The following is a 5,586-nucleotide window of genomic DNA, read 5'->3' as shown; positions in this document are numbered from 1 at the left end:
AAATAAATACAGTCAACCCATCCTCTCTCTCTCTTGTACTTTATCAACTATTCTAGAGCAGAAACTCAATAAATTTGTCACACATGACCGACCTTTTCTAAAACCAAATTGGCTATTTGATAATATTTTGTTGTCTTCAAGAAACTCGATCCATTGCTTCTTTATTACTTTTCACACATCTTGCATATTACACTAGTTAGTGATACCGGTCTGTAATTTAAAGGTTCTTCCTTCCTTCCGCTCTTATATATGGGAACCACCTCAGCTCTTTTCCACTCCACTGGCACTGTTCCATTTTCTATTGAGCATTTTATGATGTTGTATATTGGACTTGCTAGTTCTTCCCTACATTCTTTCAGTATTCTGCCTGAGACTTCATCCGGTCCCATTGCCTTTTCCTCATCCAATTCCGTCATCAACTTTTTATTTCAAGCTTGGTTACTTTAATCTCTTTCATATAGACAGTCTCTCTATTACCCTGTGGTCTTTCAAATTTGGATTCCTTAGTAAAGACCTCATGAAATTTACTATTTAACAGTTCTGCCATACTTTTGGGTCTTCCACCATTCCGTTTTCTCCTTTTAACCTTTCTATTGTTTCTTTTTGTCTTATTTTTCCATTTATGAATCTGTAGAACAATTTTGGTTGTTCCTTACATTTTTCGACAATGTCCTTTTCATAGTTCTTTTCTTCTTCCTTTCTCACCTTAGCATATTCATTTCTTGCTGTTTTGAAGTTTTCCTTATTTTCTGGATTTCTGTTTTTTCTCCACCTTTTCCATGCTCCATCTCGTTTCTCCTTTGCCCTAGCACATCTTGCATTAAACCAATCTTTCTTTCCTTCTTCTTTAGGTCTATATTTCGGAACATATTCCCTGACCCCAGTTTTGTATATTTCCAAAAATAAGTTATATTTCTCTTGAACCGTTAATGAGTTTTCCATCTCCTCCCAGTTTACGTTTTAAAATAGTTCTTGAGATTCTCAATATCAGCCTTTCTGTATTACTGGTTGATTGTTTTCTTCCATCGTCACTCCTAAGTCCTCTTCCTTTTTAACTTTCTCCAGTTCTACTCCATCTCCCATCTTATAGATTCCCACAGGTCGTCTTTCACTCTTTCCCATTTCCATGACATGGCTTTTCACATTGAATTCTATTTCCCACTTTTTACTCCATTCCCAGATCTTATTTAGGTCTTCTTGCAGATTTCACAATCCTCTTTTCGCTTTATAACTCCGCAGTTTCGTATCATCTGCAAACAGATTTATGTAGCTGTTCACTCCTTCTGGCATGTCGTTAATATAAATGTGTGTTTATGTGTTTGTGTATTTACCTAGTTGTAGTTTTACAGGGCCTGGGCTTTACGCTAGTGTGGCCCCGTCTCGACATCTACACTTATCCAATTTTTCTTTCAAACTATGCACACTCGTTGCTGACACCACTTCTTCACCCAAACTGTTCCACGTCTCAACACATCTTTGCAGGAAACTATATTTTTTTTAACATCTCTCGGACATCTTCCCTTCCTCAGCTTTTTACTATGCGATCTTGTTGTTTGAATGTCATATTCTTCTCTCAGTCTAACCTAACCTTGTAATTTTATTTATTTATTTATTTATTTTTAACTAACCTAATAAAACCTAACCAAATATTTGCAGGTCCGCAGAAAACGACACGCCGATTTATTTGAAGTCACCACACCCATTTTGTCCACCGCCATCACCAGCACCAGGTCTTCCTTGTCTATTTTTTTAGTGCCATTGACTATCTTGTACATTGTTATTAGGTCCCCTCATTCTCTTCTATCTTGTAAGATTGGCAGTCACATTTCCTTCAGCCATTCTTTGTATATTAGGTCCTTTAGTTCTGGCACCATCTTTTAGCAATCTTCTGTATCTGTTCTAATCTTCTTATATCCTTTTCAGAACTCGTGGAGACCACACCACAGCTGCATATTCCAGCCTTGGGCGTATCATGCTTGTGATGATTTTTTTCATCATATCTTTGTCCATGAATTGAAATGTCATTCTTATATTTGTCAACATTTTACATGATAATCCAAATATCTTGCTTATGTGTTTTTTGGGTTCAGATTTTCCTGTATAATCACTCCCAGATCTTTTTCCTCTTTAGTCTTCATTATTTGTTCCTTATCCATCAGGTAGTTCCATACTGGTCTTCTCTTACTCTTTCTTAGTTCCATTACGTGACATTTCTTGGCATTAAACTCCAATTTCCACTTCCTGCTCCATTCATAGATCTTGTTTATATCTTCCTGTTGTAACAGCAAAACGTCCTCCCTGGTTTTGATAACTCTTAGCAGCTTTGCATCATCAGCAAATAGATTAATATAACTGTTTACCCCATTGTGAATGTCGTTTACATAAATCTGGAACATAATGGGGGCTAACACTGACCCTTGTTGCATTCTGCTGGTTACTTAACCCCAAGTTGAGTATGTATCTCTGATCACAGTTCTCATTTCCCTGTCCTTCAAATAATCCCTTATCCATTCTGATAAGGTTCCTTGCAATCCTCCTATGTTCTCTAGTTTCTAAAGTAATCTTTCATGAGGGACTTTATCAAAAGCTTTTTTCATGTCCAGGTATACTGTGTCCACCATCCGTCTCTGCTTTCCAGTCCTTCTGTAACTCTCGAGTAGAAGCTTAATAAGTTTGATACACATGACCGTCCTGTCCTGAACCCAAATTGTCTGTTCTATATGACTTTTTCTTCTTCCAGATGTTTAACCCATTTTTCTTTGATAATTATTTGACACAACTTCCCCAAAATGCTTGTAAGTGACGCTGGTCTGTAGTTTAGTGGTTCAGTTGCCTTTCGTCCTTTAAATATCGGTATTACCTTGGCTGTCTTCCATTCTAGTGGAACTTTCACTTCATTTAGTGAACTTGTAATTATTTCCCAAATTGGTGTGTGTGTGTGTGTGTGTGTGTGTGTGTGTGTGTGTGTGTGTGTGTGTGTGTGTGTGTGTATTTACCTAGTTGTATTTTACGGGAGGGGAGCCTATGGTGGTGTTGTCGCATCTCTGTATCTCACAGTGTCTAATTTTGTGTTCAAGTGGTGGTGGTGGACTTTGCACACACCACCTCTCTGTCCAGTCTGTTCCATATATCTATCACTCTCTCTGTCTTCAGTCTCTTTCTCACCGTCGAAATGTTGCACCCCTTTCTATATTTTATCGCTATTTTCATGGTAACTGTTCTACTGATCTTGCTAACTGCATGCCTCCCTTCCTCCTGTGGCCACGCTGCACAAGGCTTTCTTCTTCCTCTCATTCCTATTCTGTCCAACTCTCTAATGCAAGAGTTAACCAGTACGCTCAATCATTCATCCCTTTCACTAGTAAACTCTGGAACTCCCTCCCTGCATCTGTATTTCCGAATTCCTATAACTTGTCTTCTTTTAAGAGGGAGGTATCGAGGCATTTGCTCCCCTAATTCTGACTGACGGTTTTGGCGCTTTTTGAACTCTTTGGAGAGCCAGCGCTCAAGTGGGCCTTTTTCTAACTTTCTTTTTTTTGCCCTTGGCTGGCCCTCTTCCCTACATTAAAAAAAAAAAAAAGCTGTTTTTCTTGAAGTCTCTTCTGTAGTTGTCTTTTGTGAGTTTTAGTCTATGTCCTCTTGTGTCCCTTGGCCACTGTTCTTCTCCTAAATCTATTAATAGTGGTGTTCCTCAGGGTTCTGTCCTATCACGTACTCTCTTTCTATTATTCACTAATGATCTTTTTAATCAAACTTCCTGTCCTATCCACTCCTACGTTGATGATACCACCCTAAATCTTTCCACTTCCTTTCGGAGATGACCAACTCTTCAGGAAGTCAACAGATCACGCAGGGAGGCCACAGAACGCCTGACTTCTAATCTTTCTAAGATTTTTGATTGGACCAGAGAAAATCTAGCAGTTTTCAATGCATCAAAAACTCAATTCTTCCATCTATCAACTCGACACAACCTTCTAGACAACTATCCTCTTTTTCCCTGACACTCAACTGTTCCCCTCTTCCGCACTGAATATCCCCTTTACTCATAATCTTAACTGGAAATTTCACATCTCATCTCTTGCTAAAACAGCTTCTATAAAGTTAGGTGTTCTAAGGCGTCTCCGCCAGTTTTCCTCTTCCCTTCAACTGTTGTCTGTACAAGGACCTTAACCGTCCTTGTATGGAGTACTCTTCGCTTGTTTGGGGGGTTCCGCTCACACAGTTTTATTAGATAGGGTGGAATCAAAAGCTTTTCGCCTTATCAACTCCCCTCCTCTGACTGACTGTCTTTAGACACTTTCTCACCGCCGGAATGCTGCAGCTCTTTCTATATTTTATCGCTATTTCCATGCTAACTTCTCTACTGATCTTGCTAACTGCATTCCTCCCAGCAAGAAAAAAGTTGACACAGTATGTTAATTAAGAATATATGTATGTAGTATGTACCAGCATGTACTTTGTAAGTTACCTCTGGGTATAATTTACTGTTTTATTCCCCCTTCCATTTAAGTTCTTCTATAAGTCTCAACTAAGATTAATGGGTGACTTGTATTTTTCAGCTATAATGCTAAAAGTAATTTTTCAGTATTATTTCTCTAGTCTTTCTATAGAGAAGTGTTAAATAGGAAGATATTATATGATTTATTATTAGTCTTATCAACACAGTATATAACAATAAAGGAGAATAATCAAACAAACAAGAGATATAGAAAGGGAAAGATGAGTTAGGTACCTTTGATAATATAAAACAGTAAATAGCGAAAAAAGAAAAAAAAAATCGAGTCTTTTATCAAGGGAATGCTTTATATAAAATCAATCCGTCAATCAATCAGCCATTCAGTCAACCAGTCAACTCGTTAATCTGCGATGGTATAGACACAAAGAGAGAATTGAAGGAGACTGTAATGAAGTTTGATGTATGGAACATTGGTGGGTCGAAGATCACGTGGAGGACAATGAACGTCCGAGGACAACTTGACTGTGAGCTGGGAAGAAAAACAACCGGTAGACAAAACGTATGTGGCGCCAGAGGTCAAATTTGACAAAAGATAGATAGAGATAAACGGATTTTAGACGCATCAGAGAAGTGACCTCCACATAGGATTTAAAAAGTCGAAGTAACTTAATTGAAGTAAGTCATCTATGTTTCGGGATACTCATCTTTTAACTTTTAGGTAATTAATCCATTTGGGGCTGTTCTTGGGACTGTCAATGGACCTTCTTGATACTACATCCTTCGTTTTCGTTAAGGCGTGTTCACACGTGCCAATTAAGGCGGTGTCACACTAGCACTTTTTCCGTCGTTTTTTCAGAAAATCGACAATATTTTGGTTGCGGCCTGTCACACACAAACGGTGTTTCGTCGTCACTTTCCGTCGTCACTTCCCGCCAACACAATGTAAACACAAACATGGAGGCCACGCTGCGGCAAAGATACGCTGCTCTGAACGTAATACTGTGTATTACGAAACTTGACGAGCTAAACAAGCCAAAAAGCGTGCATGGATGCGTTCATGGTTAATGGTAGAACCAATGCACATAGAAGCAGGTTGAGGAGACGCGGCAAATCTTGTGGTCTTGGTCTTG

General features: G+C 38.7%; 1 long non-coding RNA gene across 3 annotated transcripts in view; it reads left to right on the top strand.

Moving 5' to 3' along the window:
• Window positions 1-1,979, top strand: part of LOC123514205 — a 9,874-nt gene extending 7,895 nt beyond the window's left edge. Inside the window, exon 4 of one of the 3 annotated variants that reach the window (XR_006677532.1) lies at window positions 1,924-1,979. This is a non-coding gene — a long non-coding RNA (uncharacterized LOC123514205). Of the gene's footprint in view, window positions 1-1,656; window positions 1,719-1,923 lie in introns of those variants that run through there. The other 2 variants (XR_006677531.1, XR_006677533.1) reach the window with 2 other exon arrangements.
• Window positions 1,980-5,586: the final 3,607 nt, after the last annotated feature.

This window comes from Portunus trituberculatus, chromosome 37, assembly GCF_017591435.1.
Source record: "Portunus trituberculatus isolate SZX2019 chromosome 37, ASM1759143v1, whole genome shotgun sequence".
Classification (NCBI taxonomy): domain Eukaryota; kingdom Metazoa; phylum Arthropoda; class Malacostraca; order Decapoda; family Portunidae; genus Portunus; species Portunus trituberculatus.
This window is presented reverse-complemented; position numbering and strand designations above follow the sequence as displayed.